Raw genomic sequence first — 21,426 nt, 5'->3', positions numbered from 1 at the left:
GTGAAGGGCTCACTTTCTATTAAATACTATTCAATGTCTAATACATTTTCCAAAGCATTAAATTAAATATATTCAAAGGGAATTATAGTAATTAAAACTATTATTTATTATTTCTAAAGGTGTGTGTCAAATAAGTAGTAGAAAACTATTGTTAGCCAAATGGAGTATTTCATAATTTTAATTTTTAATACCAATATGATATAAGAAAAATTCGTTCTAAATTTGTATCAAAATTAATTATTTTTTATAATTCTTACCAAATAATAAACTCAATCAATTTTTCTGTTAGTTTGGAAGATGGCCGATTTATGCATACTTCCTGTAGGGTTTTTTTATTGGTAATTATACAGATTTTTTCAAAGTATACTGTTATAGATAAATTAAATTATTATATTTAGGAATTCATTTTTTAAAAAAAAAAAACTAAAAATGCACGTGATAAGTATTTAAAGAACAAAAAAATCTATTTTTTTTCACTAAATACACTAGAACTATGGCTATCAATTCACAAAATTATGAGAAAATGAAGAAAAAATTTAATGTATGTGTAAGGTCCATGTAGGAAGTTTGTTGGGCTTGGCTGGCTATTATAGGAGTTTTATTGAAGGATTCTCATCTATCTCTTCTCCTTTCACCAAGCTAACTCAGAAGATGGTCAAATTTCAATGGTTTGAAGCTTGTGAGAAAAGCTTTCAGGAGTTGAAAAAGAGACTGACTACCGCTCTAGTTTTGACCTTACTAGAGGGTACTCAAGCCTTTGTGGTATATTGTAATGCATCAAGAGTTCGTTTGGGTTGTGTATAGATGCAGAATGGCAAGGTTATAACTTATATCTCTCGATAGTTGAAGGTTCATGAGAAGAATTATACAACTCATAACTTAGAATTCGTTGCAGTAGTGATTGCTTTAAAGATATGGCGTCACTATTATTATGGTGTTCATGTTGATATATTCACTCACAAGAGCCTCCAATAGGTGTTCACCTAGAAATATCTCAACCTCCGACAGAGAAGGTTGTTGGAATTACTGAAGAACTATGACATGAGTATTCTTTACCACCCAGGTAAGGCTAATGTGATTGCTGAAGCCTGAAGCATGTTTTTCATGGGAAGTACTTCCTATGTAGAAGAAGATAAGAGGGACTACGCTAAAGATGTGCACAGACTTGTACATTTGGGAGTCCGACTTATGGATTCCACAAAAGGAGGCATAATTTCACTAATAGGGCCGAGTCGTCTTAGTGTAAGAGGTGAAAGAAAAGCAAGATCAAGACCCTATTTTGCTTGATTTGAAGGCAAGTGTCCATAACCAAAGAGTATTGACTTTTCAACAAGGGAAAGATGGTGTGTTGAAGTACCAAGGAATATTATGTGTACCTGATACACTCAAACTTACTTCTCAAATAAGAAGTAAAGCGGTCGTGTCAAGTAAATAACCCAACTAATGAGGTTGGGATCATTCCCACGAGCAAACTAGTTTAGACTTAACTTCAATCTATTATTACTATTGTTCAGTCAATTATTTCCTTGGAAAGCAAAAATGATAAAAGGGGGGTTTTCTATTTCTAAATAAATGAAAATAACTAGTGAAATTAAAGGAGACAACTAACAGCTTCAAATGTTGGAGTTTAATCAATTAATAAAAGTAACTAGGGTTTACGTGTTCCCCACAGGTTCATAACTTGATAATTCTAACTATAACAATTCTTTNGGTTCCCACAACCCTAGTTATGGAGTTTAGTTACCCATAGTCATAATCACAATATTCAAATATGTAATATAAGAATTCATGCACTTACTTCAATGAGAAAGAATAAAATCCAAAAGTTCACTTGATTAATCAACAAAAGTCACCAACAATCAATAACAAAGAGTCTAAGAATATTCAAGAGTCTCAAAAAGAGTCTAAAAAATAATCAAGAGTTTCGAACTATTTATAAAAAATAAAAAACTAATTAAATAAGGACTCTATTTGCTGGAAATCTGTCAAAACGTGGTTGGGTCGACGGACCTCGCGACGGATCGTCGTGGTCACGACGGACCGTTATGGATTCCGTCGTCCCATACTTGTGCAATTTCTTCTGCTGCTCTCTTCATTACCCTCGACGGCAGGCATGACGGATCGTCACAGTCACAACGGTCCGTCGAGGGTCTCCGTTCCAAAACACTTGAACTCTTGGAATTTGGGTACTGGGACTACTTCTCTGATCTTCATGACGAACCAGCAGGACGGACCGTCATGGCTACGACGGTCCATCACGCACTCCGTAACCCCACACTTGGTAAGAATTCCCCATCTTCCTTCATCAGCTGCACTACGATGCCACCTACAGACCATCATGAACCCGACGAACCGTCACAAGCTCCGTAGGTGGTACTTTTCTGTATTTCTTGCTCAAAAACCTCTGCATTCATCTTTTAGACAGATTTCCTGCAAATAAAGAGAAACTTACATAAAAATTAGTACAAAAAGGCTTTTGGACACACTAAACTTAAGTAAAAAGTATTAAAAATACCGTGAAACCACGGTATATCAACACCCTCAACTTAAATTCGTTGTTTGTCCTCAAGCGACGCACTATGACTCAATACAAATTCTTTGTACGATAGTATCCATGTTTTACATTTCGCAATCATTTGGCTATCAATCCCGATCAGTCTCATCATGTTTATGCATGCTATCACTATTAGGCTTGAATTATGTGGAATCAGACCATGACACAGACTCACCATGCACTAACACCTATCCTCTTCGATTTCTCACCGAGGTGCTAATATTTCTGGTATTGCAACTAGTGTCCTCACTTCAAAACAAAATCCTCATTTTTCACACAATGATTTCAGTTTGAGTATAAGGATTACTTTTCAACACTCACTCTCAGAACAAATTCACACTCATTGATACATATTGCCATGAGCTTGCCCTTATTTTCACTACTTTAAGTTCGCTATACAACTCTTAGGATCACGATAGGACTTTCATAGCTTGTAACATAGGCTCAGGTTCAGGTAGGGTATATTTAGGTATACTTTAGTGAATTTTTGCCCTCATTGACATATCGGCTAAACATACCATTTTCTATCATTTTATTTGCCCAGTTTCTCATATTCTTTCACCTTGCTATTTTCCCTTCTTTCTTCATTTGTGTAAGTGACTCTCTTCTTTTCTTGCTTGTGTTTCTTGTGTGTGTGTGTGTGTGTGTATATATATATATATATATATATATATATTACATTTCTTTCAACTAATTCTTGAGTCACTTTACTTTTGTTCTTTCTCTCTCTTTGTTCTTTCAACCCCACTTTCAAGAGCATTCCTCATAATAGCCACCCTCAACTCATGGCTTTGCCATGAGTCAAAGTACACAATACCCAAAGTTGGGTCAGGGCCATAAAAAAGGGTTGTTTACTGCATTAGCCACCCTCAACTTATGCTTTTGGCATAAGCTGAGGTGCACATGTCCAAGGAGGGACCAGGGCCAACACATTCTCAGAAAAAATCAGTTGGGGTGAAAAAGAAGGTCTAGTTTAAGCTCAAATCATTTGGATCAAAGAAAGATAAATTTCATTTGGTTTTATTTTATTTAGGCTAAAAATGAGCTATATTGAATAAGAGCCTATGATCCTTTCCTAATTGTATATTACAGCTTACTTTTAGCAGGACTAACCAGGCAAATTCTAGCTCAGTACAAATAGTGGACTATTCAAATCTTCCTCACACTCACTTGACATCTCATTACTCTACCAGATTATCAGACACCTAGTTCGAATTTTAGACTTAGGGTAATGCAGTGGTATACCTCTATGTCATGCTTAGAGCCACACATTTATCAATTACTATGCCTAGTCATGCATCATTTTTCATTTTATCAGGAAGTCATTTTAGCCATCATGCTTCAGAATTAAACTATGTACACAGGATATAGACATGCCGGTTCAACAGAAGAAATAATCAGTCTCTTGGGGGAAAAGGACACAGGCAAGAAAACCCCAAAAGAGGATAGTGAATCGGGCAACTCAGACTTCACCCTAGCACTCACTGTCCATTTACCCCACCCCCAACAAAAAAGACATGCAATTGTCCCCAATGAATAAAAAAATTGAAATACAAGAGTGGTAGGTGAAGCAAACCTGGGGCGCAAAGCGCCGACGATCAGCAAGCTGGTGGGTCCGGTTCCCCGGAACCCACTACCTCTATAATCTGGACACCTTCAGTAGTGTCCACAGCATCGACAGCACTATCAGCAGTGCCTCCCGCGATCTCCACATTTCTGGAGCTAGACGCCCCAGCAGCTAACTCTACTGCTCTCATCTGACGCACCTCCTCATCAGCAAGCGAGGCTCTCCTCGCAGCCTCCATCTTACGGCGCTCCTTCTTCTGTGCTCGAGCCTCATCCTACCCTCGACCCCTACGCCTCTTGGCATGCTCTCGAGGGGGAGGTGGTGGAATCTCAGAAGTGGCAAATAAGGCCGCCATCACTGTGTCTTCAGCAGGCTCTGCAGAAGGGGCCTCAGACTCAGGCACCCTAGCCTTTAAGATCATGTTGATGTCTGTGCAAAGACTGTCGACCGCAGCCTGAAGGATCGACACATCCACCTGAGGGGCTGGTCGAGCTAACACCCACAACTCAAAAGCGTCCAAGCGCTGATGAACCTCAGCGATCTTCCACTCTGTGTGCTGGACCATTCTCCGCTCCAAGCGCTCTTCTGCCTCAGCAATAGACCTCTGCATCTAAGGCTGGATGTGATGCAGAATTGTAGCCATCTGTGCCTCTAGTTTTTGGACCCTAGCAAGCGGGACCAGAGTGGGGAAAGATGCTGAGCGAGAGGAGCTCGGGGCAGTGCTGCTACCCGGGATATAATCGACCGGGGTAGTGTCAGTGGAAGCCGCCTACGTAGCCGTGCGGGCCTGTGCTACCGTATCAGCCAGATTGTCACCAAGTGGAGGCAACTCTTGACGGGCCCTTTTCGTGGAGCCAACTCATTGGCCTCATCCCTGATGAGGCCGATATCAACAGTGTCCAGCAGGGTCTTTATCTAATCAACGTGCCATATAGGCACACCTACGGACCTGCATGGAGAAAATATCATGCACGGGAAAGGGTAAGTAGTTGTGACCTTAAAAGACCTCTCGTGCATGACTGCCTGTAGAAGCCAAGCAAAATCCACCTCAAACCCGGCTATCATCGCCGCCATAAGTACTGCTCGATCCCATGTGACTATATTATCAGTGGCTGTGGGGGAAAGGCAGTGGCGGACAATCAACCACAAAACTTCGCCGTGAAGGTCGGGTTAGCCTTATTAATGGCTCCCTTCGACTCGGTCACCCAATCAGCACCCTCTCCATCAACGGAGAAGTGCAGGGCCATCCACCTCTTGGTGGTCTCTTTCAGCGATGACTCACGCAGGAATTGGCCATCGTTGACAATTTGCTACCGGTAGTCAAACTCGGCGGTGAGAGGGGTCCGGTTGGCATCAACATTCTCACCGTATAGATACCGGCGAATAGCAGGCAGGGAGATATCAACCTGAATGCCACGTACTCGGACATGCTCCAGTGGGGCCTGTTTGGCGGGAGCATCCCGCCTATCAATCTGTGATCTGAGAGTCGCTACGTAGGAGGCGTAGAACTGTCGGACCAACTCTTCGCTATAACGTCCCAACGGACGCGCTGTCCACTCCAGTCGATGTTTGGTGAAAAGATTGTGGATATCTGGCATCGTCGGGAGACTTCCCGTAAGGACCCGACGCTCCAATGTAAGTGTCCGAGTCATGACTCCTTTGTCATTTAGGAACTTTTCGTCGGAATAGACTTGATACTGCCCGTCGACACACCACCGGTTGGGCTGGTCGGTATCCGGGGTGAGAGCACGAGTTGGTGAACCGGGTGTGGATTACGAACTGTCAGCCTCATCAGACGAGGCAGACTGTGCAGCGGTGGCGGGTGCGGGAACCTCAGCGGACCCAGAGGCTTCCTCCGACCACGAAACTCCTAAGGAGCTAGACGCTCCTTCTTCATTGGTAGCTGACCCAGAAGGTGTGCCGGTCAGTGTGCGCTCCTCATCAGACTGGGAGGCAGTGACTACGCCGGACGCCACCTTTTGGGGTGTGGCTCTGGCAGCACGTACAGCTCGGGATGGGGTGGAAGTGCCTGGGGCACATACTCGGGGTCACGCTCATCATTAGAGCCAATGACCAGGCGGGCAGATGGGGTGACAAACTTCGATCGCCCGCGTGCGTAGACTCGATCTTGTTTAGGTGCCATAATAGATAGTAACTGTAAAGAATCAATATTAGTACTAGAAGGAGCAAACAAGACAAGCAAAACCACACAAAATAAATAAAAGAGTTAAGATGTAATGGCATTTCTATAGTAACAGTGAAACACGACGGACCAGGTGATGGCTCGTCGTGAGTACGACAGACCGTCATGGGGTCCGTCATGTTTTACTTAAACTATGTTTATGTGGAGAACCCTGAAGGAAAGTCTCTGACAAGTATGACAGTATATGCAGGAAGGACTGTTGCGATTATGACGGTCCATCGACGATGTCCGTCGTGGGACACTTGGGAAAAAATGGAGACCCTTAGGAGAGGGGTCTCTGAGCATCATAACGGTTATGCAGGACGGACCGTCGAGGGTATGACGGTCCGTCGTAGATGTCCTTTGGAGGACACTTAGAAAAGGTGAGAGACCCTTAGGAATAGTGTCTCTGACAACCAGAATGGTTGTGCAAGACGGACCGTCGTGGGAACGACGGACCGTCGTGGGAACGACGGTCCGTCGCATGTGTCCTTTGGAGGACACTTAGAAAAAGTGAGAGACCCTTAGGAATAGGGTCTCTGACAACAGGAACGGTTGTGCAGGACAGACCGTCGTGGGAAAGACGGTCCGTCACATGTGTCCGTTGGTGGACACTTGGAGAGAATTGGATAGTGGGGTGGTAGGGATGTTGGGACGGACCAAATGACGGTTCGTCGTGGGTACGACGGTCCATCATTGGGGTCTCATTCTGTCATTCAGTGACAGAACTGGGGATGCATCATTCATCCCCTATGACCCAAATGGAATTGTTATTTTTTTTTAACTTACATTTGTCTAACCCAAATACCTAGTAAACTAGCAATGCTAAAGCACCTATTTCTAGAGTTTTAACACGGCAATTATGAGGATTTTCAACCTAGGTCAGTTAGAATTTGTATAAAAGAATGAACCCCATCAATAAGAACTCGGCTAGTACTAATTGATAAACAAAAATGCAAAGTAAATGGGTAGAAATCAGAGACACATACCTGAGAATATGAGAAAAACAAACGAGGAAGGTACTTGGTGATCAAGTAGAGACCCACACCGGCAGCTCCGACTAGTAGATAGTGAATTTTAGGAATTGGGGAATTTGGGGAAAATGATCGGTTGTAAGAGAGGGGGGTTATGATCTTTGGAAGTTGAGAAGGGAGGGAAATGGGAGGAAGAGGGAAGGAATGGGGTGAAATGAAGGGGGTGGGGTTTTTTAATGTTAAGAATTTTTAAGAACCCCAGCCGGGTCGGGTCGGGTACGCTTCATTAATGACGCGACAAGTCCCCGACGACAGTCCGTCGCATGTGCGACGGTATGTCATTGGTTCCGTTGCGTGTGCCCTAGTTTGAAAATAACAGAAAGACGTATGTGCGATGGTACGTCATTGGTTCCGTCGCTGTGCCCTAGTTTGAAAATAACAGAAAGACGTACCTGGCATGACGGATTCATACGAAGGTCCATCACAATCACAACGGTCCGTCGATGTATCCGTCAGTGACTGCTGCAGAGTGATTTTCAGCAGAATTTCCTTATGATGTGCCTGCAAATTTAAAACCCATTAGTAGAAAATGCTACCATTACTAAAAAGAAAAAAAAATATAAGTATTGGGTTCCCTCCCTACAAGCGCCTGATTTAACATCGCGGCACGACTGAGGACCCTTGATTACTCAGCCTTCATCAAGATGGTATGCCTGTATCACTTCATTCACCGATGCAGTATACCAAAAATAGAGTTTTATTTGTTCTCCATTCACGTTAAACCGCACTCCCTCCTTGGTTTCTAACTCAACTTCTCCATGAGGGAATACTTGGGTAATCAAGTAAGGGCCAGTCCGTTTGGACTTGAGCTTGCCCGGAAGCAAACGCAACCTAGAACTGTCTAAAAGAACCAAATCCTCAACTATAAACTCTCGTTTTTCACTTTTTAGTTCATTATCCTTCTTCATCTTTTCTTTGTGGGCTATGGCAGATACCGATTGGAGCTCACTACTCTGCCTCATGGACCTACAAATGTTGAAGGTCACTTCTTCATTGTTCAACAGAAATTCCATCTGCCCCTTTTCCATATCAACTAAGGCTCTACCCGTAGCAAGGAATGTCCTCCCAAGAATAGTAGGCACTTCAAAATCGACTTCACAATCAAGAATAACAAAATCTGCCTGAAATATGAACGACTCCACTTTTACTAGCACATCGTGGAGTATCCCTATAGTCCTTTCCACTGTTCGATCAGCCATCAGTAGCCGCATCGCAATGGGCTTTGGATCACCCAAACCCTACTTCTTGTAAATCGAGAGGGGTATGAGATTTATGCTTTCCCCCAGATCACATAATGCTTTCGCAAAATGTAATGACCCTACTGTACAAGGAATAGTGAACGCACCCGGATCTTCTTTCTTTTATACGAGAGATCTCTTAGCAATAGCACTACAATGCTGCATTCTATCATCATCCTCGAAAGTGACCGATCTTTTCTTTGTAACCAGATCTTTCATAAACTTGGCATAATCGGGCATTTGTTCTAGAGCTTCTACCAAAGGGACATTGATAAAAAGCTGCTTCAGCATTGTTATAAAACGCCGATATTTACCATCCTTGATCTTTTTCACTAATCTCTGAGGAAAGGGGGGGTCTAGGCATGGGAATTACCTTTATAGGGACTTCAGCATCTTTTCCAGTGCTATCTTCTGCTTCACCACTACCCTCTACCACCTTATCATTATCCTTTCTAACCTTTTCCTCATTAGACGGCATAGGTGGGTGCTTACCACCCCGAGTAGTGATTGCAATACAGTGTGCATCATTTTTCAGATTATGGACAGTGTTGCTAGGAAGAGTGCCCGGTTGCCGTGTGTTCACAGTCACAGATAATTGGGTCATTTGCAACTCGATCTGCTTAATCGATATTGCATGTGTATCGACTCTTTGCCCAATACCCGCTAAATCACTCCTTAACTCTTTAATGTGCTCATCACTAGCATCGAACCTCCTCATTATTTTGTGCAACATATACTCAACTCGCGCCATACTATCTCCACCATCCCTAGGAGTAACTTCACGATTTTGAGAAGGGACATAGGGCCCATTCCTATCATTTCTGTTACCGTAGTTACCCCTGTTGAAATTGTTGTCGCTGTTGTAGTTTCCATCTTGGACATAATGACCCTCACGGTTATAGTTACCATAGATCCGACCTTGGTGCCAATTATCCTGATTTGAGCCTTGGGCACTCGGTCGGAAACCCCCCGTCTGCTCATTTACTGCATAGGAATCCTCCGAACAATAGCATTCATCATTAGGTGGTGGTGGTTTAGACAAGTAGTTAACTGCATTTATCTTTTCTGCACCCCCAGTGATATGTTTTAATACCAACCCAAGCTCAGTTCTCATCTGTGCCATCTCTTCACGGATCTCATTTGTGGCTGGGTTATGAGTGAATTGCACTGCGAAGTTGTTTCTCCCAGTAATCGACTTCCTAGTACTCCAAGCTTTATTGTTCTGGGAGATTTTCTCTAACTTTTCAGCAATCTCAGCATAAGGACACTCCCCATAAGAACAACCCGATATAGTATCCAACACCTCTTTATTATTATCATCATGTCCCCGATAGAAGTATTCCCTCAATGACACATCATCTATGCGGTGATTGGGTACGCTTCTCAAAAGCGAGGTGAATCTATCCCAAGAACTACTAACTGACTCTCCTGGTAGTGCCACAAAGTTTTTCACTCTGTCTTTGTGGTTTAGCTTCTTGGAGACCAGGTAGTAGCGTGCTAAGAAAACGTCCCTTAGTTGGTTCCAAGTGAAAATTGAGTTGTAAGGGAGCTCAGTGAACCAAATAGCAGTCTTTCCCGTCAGTGAGAGAGGAAACACTCTTAGCCCTATTACATCCAAGTCCAAGTCAGTCCTCCCTACACAGCTCTTACACACTGCCCTAACCTTAGCTATATGGGCATGTGGATCCTCAAAAGGTAGCCCTGAAAACAAACCTCTGGCAGTGAGCATTTGCATCAGGCTACTACTTACCACAAAGGTGTGACCTGGTGGTAGAGGGGGCAAGACAAGTGGCCCATCGGAGTCTGTTATATTGTCATAGCCTCTGTAGTATTCTTGGGGCCGTGGTGCGGGATTTTTTCCCTTCTGTTTGTGTTTACCCGGAGCATCGGGTAACAACTGACCATGAACATCAACCGCAGCTGGGATGTTCTGGTTTGGATCATCATCATTAATTCCCATGTTTCGATTCATGTTGCATAGTGTACGCTCTAATTCATGATCGTAGGAAGATAAGAGTTCTCTTCCTCTCCGTGTATTTGGCATACAAGGAGGATGGTTCTGCAAGAATCAAAAACAATAAAACAAGGTAAAATCAAGAAAATATCAACTAAACTATAGTAATAATTTTAAGTTAATGTAAAAGCTACTTTCTCCGGCAGCGGCGCCAAAATTTGATACGCTCAAACTTACTTCTCAAATAAGAAGTAAAGCGGTCGTGTCAAGTAAATAACCCAACCTCATTAAATAACCCAACTAATGAGGTTGGGATCATTCCCACGAGGAAAATAGTTTAGACTTAACTTCAATCTATTATTACTATTGTTCAGTCAATTGTTTCTTTGGAAAGCAAAAATGATAAATGGGGGGTTTTCTATTTCTAAATAAATGAAAATAACTAGTGAAATTAAAGGAGACAATTAACAGCTTCAAATGTTGGAGTTTAATCAATTAATAAAAGTAACTAGGGTTTACGTGTTCCCCACAGGTTCATAACTTGATAATTCTAGCTATAACAATTCTTTCCTAGTATCTTGCATGCAAAGTGATAAGTTATGTATTTCTAAATCCTTGGTCCGGCATCTAGAAAATTTCACTCCGCACCTTGGTCCGGCTACGTGTGTTGCTAAACTAACCCTTACCTTAACCTTATATTAAGCATCGTATTCGATATTTGACTAAGTTATTACCTCGTACCAATCAATACTATCCTATTAGATAGTATACACTAAATCTATGTTGATAATTCTTTTCCTATTATCTACCTCCTTGTTCCGGCAAGTAGCATTAAGGCGAGTTCCAACGTTGGCCATCCATTAAAAAGTCTTCTAAGCGAAAGAATTATCAATACATGCAAGACACTATTCTAGAATTTTTATTTTAGTTAGGTTTTACTTCATTATTCACCTATGGTTCCACAACCCTTGTTATTGAGTTTAGTTACCCATAGTCATAATCACAATATTCAAATATGTAATATAAGAATTCATGCACTTACTTCAATGAGAAAGAATAAAATCCAAATGTTTACTTGATTAATCAGCAAAAGTCACCAACAATCAAAAAAAAATCTAAAAATATTCAAGAGTCTCACAAAGAGTCTAAAAAATAATCAAGATTCTAACCTCAAAAACGAGGTTTTTTGAACTATTTATAGAAAATAAAAAACTAATTAAATAAGGACTCAATTTGTTGGAAATCTGTCAAAACGCATCTTGGTGGACAGACCTCGCGACGGATCGTCGTGGTCACGACGGACCGTCATGGATTTCGTCGTCCCATACTTGTGCAATTTCTTCTGCTGCTCTCTTTATTACCCTCGACGGAAGGTATGACGGATTGTCATAGTCACAACGGTCCGTCGAGGGTCTCCGTTCCAAAACACTTGAACTCTTGGAATTTGGGTACTGGGACTACTTCTCTGATCTTCATGACGAACCAACCAGACGGACCGTCATGGCTACGACGGTCCGTCACGCACTCCGTAACCCCACACTTGGTCAGAATTCCCCATCTTCCTTAAGCAGCTGCACTACGATGCCACCTATGGACCGTCACGAACACGACGAACCGTCACAAGCTCCGTAGGTGGTACTTTTCTGTATCTCTTGCTCAAAAACCTCCGCATTCATCTTTTAGACAGATTTCCTGCAAATAAAGAGAAACATACATAAAAATTAGTACAAAAAGGCTTTTGGACACACTAAACTTAAGGAAAAAGTATTAAAAATACTGTGAAACCACGTTATATCAGTACCTATGGTGGATGGACTCCAAGATAGGATCTTGCAGGAGGCTCCTAGATCCATAAATTCCATTCATCCGGGTTCCACCAAGATAAACCGCAACTTGAGAGAGGTATATTGGTGTGAAGGCATGAAGAATAATATTTCTAAGTTTGTTGCCAAGTGCTCAAATTGTCAACAAGTGAAAGTAGAACACCAAAGGCCTGGAGGTTTATATCAGAATATAGAACTTACGGTAAAGACTACCTATTCTGTCGAGGATTATGCTAAGTATTACATTCAAGAAGTGGTAAGACTTTATGGAGTTTCGGTCTCCATTATTTCATATAGAGGTGCACAATTTACTGCACAACTCTGGAAATCCTTCAAGAGAGGTTTGTTAATGGATATCTAGACCTTAGAAGATATGTTAAGGGCTTGTGTGATCGACTTCAAGGGAAATTGGGTTGATCACATAACTCTCATTGAGTTCGCTTACACCAATAGTTAACATTTGAGCATCCAAATGGCTCCATGTGAAACTCTTTATAGGAGAAGGTGCAAATGTCCTATTGGGTGGTTCGAAGTTGGTGAAGAAGGGTTGATAGGAACAAATATATAGAAGGTGAAAGTGATTCTAGAAAGGTTGAAGACAGCACAAAGTCGTGAAAAGTTCTACACAGGCATTAGGAGAAGACCATTAGAGTTTGAGGTAGACGATTGGGTGTATCTTAAGGTTTCACCCATGAATGAAGTTATGTGGTTTTTTAAGAAGTAGAAACTTAGTCCCTAGTACATTGGACCTTATAGAATCTCCAAGAGAGTAAGCAATGTGACTTATGACTTGGAACCGCCCCAAGAGCTAGAAGCGGTTCATCCGGTATTCCATATTTCTATGTTGAAGAAGTGTTTGGATGAACCTTTATTGATAGTACCCACTAAGAATGTTGAGATTCGGGATAACCTACGCAACGAAAAGGTTCCTGTTTAGACTTTTTATCGTCAAGTTCGCAAGTTGAGGACAAAGGAAGTTGATTCGGTCAAGTTCCTTAAGAGAAACCAACTCATTGAAGAGGTGACTTGGGAAGCTAGGAGGATACGAAAAAGACATATCCATATATCTTTGAATCTGGAGAGAATGCATATCAAGTCACCAAATTCTCTCCTTAGTACTTTATAAGGCTATGTATAAGCATGTTATAACTTGCTTTTGTTTGTTGAGTGTCGAAATGATGTTACTACCCTTAGCTTAGTGAAACAATTCTCATTCGGCGATGAATGTTCCCAGCGGGGAGATATTGTAACATCTCGTAACTTGAATTAACTAAGGTTAAGCTAAAAAACAATAATAATCAATTTTGAGAATATGTAAGGTAATCTGGAAAATTTCGAACTTTCAAAATGGAGTTTTGGAAATTTTAAAAAGGCCATAACATCTAGCTCAGGAGGAGTTTCAATGAGTTATATATTTATATGGAAAGATCTTGGGAATATCTTTACAAGGACACCAAGTCTGTGAAATTCTGAGATCGTATGAGGGAGATATGACATTCAGAAGTTGGGTTGTTGGACTGAGGAAAGTCCAATCCCGATTTTAGCAAGGGCAAAGTTGTTTTTCCGCCCTAGTATTTCCTAATTCGTTTTAAGGTTATATTAGGGGTATAAACATGTCCCAAATCAGTTTCACAAAATTTAGAATGCTTAGGGCTTGGGAGAAAAAGATAAAAGAATTGGAAGACCAAGAATCATCCAAGAACGTCAAGATCGTAGCATGGATTTCGTCGGGGGTGATCCCTATCAAGGTGTGTGAGATCATTCGTTGTTGGTTTCTTTCACACACACTCCAACTTGATTCAATTCAATAATTTAGATTTATTTGAACGAAAATCTTGAATTTCTTGATGAAAAGTTGTGAAGTTCTTGTTGGTTGAGTTGTAGTTAATCTCTAGTTGTTTTGATTCATGTTTGTGAATTTTTTTCGGGTCTAATCTATTGGGTAATGAGGTATTTATGGATCCTAAGTGTTTGGGGTGGGATCCATGGATGTTTAAGAGGTTTAAAGATGAAAAATGGAGAAAAAAAGTCAAATGTCCCGTCAGATAACTCTTGGGGCGCTGGCCTACCAGATCGCCTAAGGGAAGCCCTCTACCTGACAGGCCCTAGTGCGCCGCGCCTCTCAGAGCGCCCCAGACCAGGGTCTATCCGATAGGCCTTGGCGCCTCTCATAGCGCCACGACCCTATGGAGACCCCGTTCTTTCACTATCTCTTCGTACTAGTTCCTATGTGATGTACCTATCATCCCTAGTTGATTCCAACACTCTAAAGTACATCTAAACATCATGAAATCATTTAGAAACATGAGATCATGATCCTTGAATCCATAATTCAATTCAAGGATAGTTAAGATCAGAGTCAAGGAACTTAAGGGTTTAGTTTAAAGGTTAAGAAGCAAGCCACATAAAGTTCTAAAAGTTTTCAAAGAGTTTCAAAACAATCATTTTAACTTTGTTTTGAGTCTGAAGTTACAAGTCAAAAAAAGAGTAAAGAATTGAGTTTAATTCTCAAAGGTATAACGGAACTAAGTATTCCCTAAGAGTTAAAATTTCAAGTTAAGTAAAAAGCAAGAGTTGAGGTCATCTCTTATGTTATAAGGGGGACTAAGTATTCCCTAAAGATTGATAAATGTTTTACATTTAAGTAAAAAACGAAACTAAGAAGTTCCAACAGAGTTGTGAACTAAAAAGGGGAACATTAATTCTAAAAGGAGCTTTAAAGCAAAAGGGTTCAGTAAATTATCTCAACCCAAAGCTAAGGAGCTTTATTAAAAACATGAGCTAAAGTACATTTTGGGAGTAGTATTGAGCGTCGATGTGGGGATGAGAGTTCAGATAACTCAAGTCCCAATGTAAACCATGTAGGCATTATGGTATTAACGTGTCATACTTTTTAGATGATCACGTAAATTAGATAGTGGATCCACTAGGTATGGGATGTCCAATATGATGGCAAAGTATAGACAGTGGCAGCGTGGACAAGACGATGTATCACCAATTAGGCTCATTGTGGTGGTTGTCGGTAAGAGAATCTCCAACACAAATTATATAACTTTCATATAAAAGTAAAGTTGAGTTTTTTATTGTTATATCTTTGATGAACTGAGAGTTACACTATTTGAGTTATTATCTTATGAGTTGAGCAGAGAAAAGGTAAGTTCATCCTTACTCCATTTCATGCTTTATAGTTGTGCTTAGTATTCCAACTCGCATACTCATACATTCAATGTGCTAATATCAATTGGCCAGCATCGTTTAATAATGCAGATGCAAGTAACCAGGATAAGCCCGCAACGCTTCGTCGATCCATATTGAGCTCCAAAGTCAGTGGTGATCCTTCTTGCAATTTGGAGGACATCCTTTTAATTTTATTTACTAGTATATTTTTTAGGATGTTATGGGGTATGGCCCAACATCAATCTTTGTCAATTTAGAGGCTTTGTAGATAGTTAAAATTTTGGTTTGGAGTCTATTTTACTTGTTGAGACTTAAGTGCAATTTGGGCAAGATTATTTATATGAAGTATTCCCTTTGAACATGTTTTATTCTAGTTTAAGGTGACTATAGTCTTCTGTTGAGTTCAGTAAGCCAAGCCAAGGGTCCATTTGGGGTCCAGTAATGGTGTAAAAGTGCCAACCACGTCTAGGGTGTAGGCTCCGGGCGTGACATTTACGAATGAAATATTACAATTAAAATCCTCCGCTAATAAATTTGTGGTTCCTACTTAGCCTATTTAATTGATAGTGTTTGGAAAAGAAAAGGACTATTAGCATTTTTTTCAGTTTAGAAATAAATCATTTTTTACTTTTATTAGTGTTACGTCGCGAGCTACCCCCTAGACGTGGACACGGACCTAGGACCACAAGTGATCTCATGCTAACCCTGCTGGCATGATCATGAGCATACTAAAGTTAACAAACTGATACGGAAGCTAAATCATAATTTATAATGAAAAGATGGGGAATACCCATATGCTAAAACTGATATAGTATGAAGACTGATGAGTTTAATACAATGAAGTTACTAACTCAACACTAAGCTGAAACTAACTATGTCTGAAATAAGTCTTTGACTGACTAGAAATACTTGGACAAGCCCCAGCTAAATCTAGCAAAAACTGAAACTAAAAGACCAAATATTGAAAAGAAATTCATGACTATTGTCCTCGGAGAATGAGGTCTCACCACTGAATCTCCTGAACTCGAGATCAGAAATCAATCTACGTGTGATCTGGATGCTGAGAACTTGAACCTACATCATGAGAAAATGTAGCGCACGTATGCGTCAGTAGGTGAAAGGTACTGAGCATGTAGGATAGAATAAAGCTGAATAAAACATAACTTAACAAGCACAAAAGCAACTATAATAATCTGAACATGAGATGCTGATTTTTTAGCTAACTGGATGCAATGATCAATTTATAACATGCTGAAATTGAATACTGAATATACCGATACATGGTCAATGCAGAGAGTCTAACTGAACCATGGGAGCTACTAATAACTGATAATAAAATCACATGAGCTAAATGTGGAGTTCGATGTATACGCCCCATCGAGAGGACCCAATATACCCTGTCAAAGGTATAAAGGCATGATGACATGTTCTCTAAACTGATTGCCCACAGAGGGGACTTACAACCTACTTGGGTAGCAATTCTGGGACTAATTAGGTATGTTGAACCCTAGTACAACTCGGTATTATGCTACTCCCATTGATTTATGTAGTTAACTGATTATGTATGAATTTGTGTAAATACTAGATAGCTCAAAACTGAACATGCAAACTGGGAATGCAATATTTAATCTGATAATGATGCATTAAATTCTGAATCATGTATCACTGCATAATTGAAATATCTGACCTAGCATGTGTAATTCAAGAACTAAATAAATACAAAGCTAGGGTTCCGAAATCCTTGCGATAATCTGAGTAATAACTTTACAATCTGATTTAGAACGTATATTTAATAAATTCATGAAGTTCTATCGAAGTTCTAGAAACTCTAGGTTTAATCATGATAAGAGAATCAAGAATCTGACTGAAAACTAGGGACCCAATGGGTGAAAGGAACCTACTAGTACACATACCTAGTGATGAAATTCACGGAGGAACACTTAGATTTTAGGGCTGGAACTGCTGGAAACTTGCTTCGTTCTTGAACTAGGGTTCTTGAGCTTTTTCTCCTTTCTTGCTTCTAATTTTCTAACTTTTAATTTATGATTTTGACGTAGTTAAGTTTTAATTATGTTTCAAAACTGAGAGCTGAGTTTCTGACTTAACTGAGTTCCAAGAACATGCAAATACGCTGAAAATACAAGTACTAAACTGAGGGAACATGATTCTATGACTGAATTCATGCATGAATGAGTGGAAAATTAAAGAGGAACTATTACCTCAAGCTGGAGTAGAATCGGAAGGAAAGATGTGAGGATACTTGGCTTTCATGGCTGCTTCTGCTTCCCAAGTAGCTCCCTCTACGGAGTGAGTCCTCCACAAAACTTTGACTGATGCGACTTCTTTGTTCCTCAACCTTTTAACCTGACGGTCAAGAATCTCAACTGGTACATCCTCATAAAAAAGATTATCTTTCACCGCCACACTCTCTAATGGCACTATAGAAGCTGGATCACCCACGCATTTCTTCAAGAGTGAGATGTGGAAGACCGGATGCACTGCTGCTAATTCTGCTTGCAACTCTAACTCATATTCCACCTTGCCAACCCTTTTCAAGATCTTATAAGGGCCTAAATATCTAGGATTGAGCTTCTCTTTCTTTACAAATCTCGTCACCCCTTTCATAGGTGAGACTTTTAGAAAAACTCAATCATCAACTTGGAACTCTAGTTCCCTTCTCCTTACATCTGGATAAGATTTCTGACGACTTTGGGTTGTCTTAAGTCAATCTCTAATGAGTCACACTTTCTCCATATCATGAAGGACTGAATCTGTCCCTATCAAAGTTGCTTCACCTACTTCAAACCGACCAATAGGAGATCTACATCTACGCCCATATAAAACCTCATAAGGGGCAATCTGAATTCTAGAATAGTAGCTATTGTTGTAGGCGAACTAAATAAGAGAGAGGTGATCATCCCAACTACCTTTGAAATCAATCACACAAGCTCTCAACATATCCTCTAGGATCTGAATGGTACGCTCTGCCTGTCCATCCGTTTGAGGATGAAATGCTGCTAAGGTTAACTTGAGTACCAAGACCCTTCTGAAATGATTTCCAGAAATGAGAGGTAAAATGAGGATCTCTATCTGAGATGATGGACAAAGGAACCCCATGCAACCTCACAATTTCATTAATGTAAAGCTTGGCATAGTCCTCTGCCGAATCTGTAGTCTTGACCGCTAAAAAGCGAGACGACTTAGTCATCCTATCAACTATCACCCAAATGGAGTCATGTTGTCTGCGAGTACGCGGTAACCCTGTGATGAAATCCATATTGATCACTTCCCACTTTCAAGTAGGAATGTCGATCTCTTGCATCATACCTCCTTTTCTGATGTTCTACCTTGACTTGCTGGCAATTGGGACAGTTACTGACAAAGTCTGCTATATTCCTCTTCATTCCATTCCACCAATAGACTTTCCGCAGATCGCGGTACATCTTAGTGGCACCTGGATTAATATAATACCTAGAGTTATGGGCTTCTGCAAGAATATGCTTTCTCAACTCTCCCACATTAGGAACACACAATCTACTTTGGTAGCGAAGTACACCATCTCCCCCTCGGGAGAAAACCTCCACTCTTTGATTATGGACTGCACCCTTAAGTTCAAGCAAGATTGGATCACTGTCTTGCTTTTCCTTAACCTCCCACTACCAAAGACGATTCTTCCCCATTCTGAACTGTTACACCGCTATCTGATATGCTCATAAGGCGAACCTCAATTGAGCAAGCCTGTGAACATCCTTCACTGGATCCTTCCTTTCTTCCTCAACATGGGCTACACTACCCATAGATAATCTACTAAGAGCATCTTCTACTACATTCGCCTTACCAGGATGGTAATGCACACTCATGTCATAATCCTTAAGGAACTCAAGCCATCTCCTCTGGCGAGATTCAACTCCTTCTGGGCGAATACATACTGAAGGCTCTTATGGTCAGTGAACACATCTACATGAACACCATACATGTAATGTCTCCATATCTTGAGTGCAAACACCATTGTTGCAACCTCGAGGTCATGAGTTGGATAGTTATTCTCATGCACCATAAGTTGTCTAGAAGCATAAGCTATAACCTTATCTCGTTGCATCAACGCACAACCTAGGCCAACTATGGATGCATAACAATAGATCACATAACCATCTGAACCCTCTGGTAGAGTCAAGACAGGAGTTATAGCCAATCTAGTTTTCAATTCTACAAAGTTTTTCTCACAATTATCTGACCATTGGAACTTGACCATCTTCTGAGTCAACCCGTCAATGGTGAGGCTATGGATGAAAATCCTTCCACGAACCTTCTGTAATAACCTATTAGAACTAAGAAACTTCTGCTATCTGTAGCAGAGGTAGGTCTGGGCCACTGTTTCACTGCTTTTATCTTCTGCGAATCCACTTGGATCCCTTCGCTAGATAGAATATGTCCAAAAAAAGCAACGGATTGCAACCCGAACTCACATTTAACAAACGTAGCGAATAATAGGCGATCCTTGAGAGTCTCCAGAAAAACTCTCAAATGACTTGCATGTTCTTCCTCACTCCTAGAGTAAATGAGGATATCATCAATAAAGACGATAACGAACAAGTCCAGTACTGTTTGAACACTCTGTTCATCAAATCCATGAAAGATGCAGGAGCATTAGTTAGTCCAAAGGACATAACTATAAATTCATAATGACCATACCGAGTTCTGAAGGCTATTTTGGAATGTTACTATCTCTGACTCTAAGTTAATGATAACCCGATCTGAGGTCTATCTTTGAGAAATGGCTAGCACCCTAAAGTTGGTCAAACAAGTCATCAATCCTGGGGATGGGATACTTATTCTTGATTGTGACCTTGTTTAACTGCTTATAGTCAATGCACATTCTGACAGAACCATCTTTATTCTTTATGAACAACACTGGTGCACCCCATGGTAAAATACTAGGTCTGATAAAGCCCTTATCTAGAAGGTCTTTCAACTGCTCTTTCAATTCCTTAAGCTTTGCTGGAGCCATTTTGTAAGGAGCAATAGAAATAGGCTCAGTATCTGGAAGGAGATCAATTCCAAAGTCGATTTCCTTTTTGGGAGGGACTCCGGGAAGATCTTCTGGAAACACTTCTGCAAACTCACAAACTACTGGAACTAACTCAAGAGTTGTGGTTTTAGAGCTAGAATCCTTAACCTGAACTAGATGATAGATATAAACCTTGGAGATCATCTTTCTGGCCTTAAGGTATGAAATAAATCGACCCATAGGCGCTAAGCTACTACCCTTTTAAGATTGTTTCGTTTGGAAACTAAAAGCGAACAATCCTAGTTCTGAAATCGACTGAGGCATGACTTGAATGCAACAAATCCATGCCTAGAATGACATTGAAGTCTACCATTTATAACTCTACTAGATTTATGAGGTGACTTTCTGAGAGACAGTGACAGGGCAATTTATTTATACCCATCTAGCTATAACTAGGTCACCGACTAGAGTAGAGACTGAGAAAGGTTCTGAGAGAGTTTCTGGACTGACATTGAATTGGAATGTTATGTAAAGAGTTACAAAAGAAAGAGTAGACCCTGGATCTAGCAATGCATAAACATCAAGGTCAAAGACTCGTAACGTACCAGTGACTACATCAGGAGAACCTTCCTGATCCTGGAGAGCCTGAAGAGCATACAACATGTTCTGGCGCTGACCACCACCTGTACCAGATGAGTTACCCTGCTGAGTTGGGTGACTTGCTAGTGCTGCTGAATTTGTAGACTAAGCTCTACTATTACAACCTCCTTGACCCTATCTAGAAGGACAGGCCCTCAATCTGTGATCAAACTGACCACATCCAAAACACCCTTCCTTTCTTCCAAGGCACTCGCCTGGATGGTTCTTACCACACTTAGGGCAAGTGGGG

Source organism: Solanum pennellii, chromosome 2 (assembly GCF_001406875.1).
Source record: "Solanum pennellii chromosome 2, SPENNV200".
NCBI lineage: Eukaryota > Viridiplantae > Streptophyta > Magnoliopsida > Solanales > Solanaceae > Solanum > Solanum pennellii.
This window is presented reverse-complemented; position numbering follows the sequence as displayed.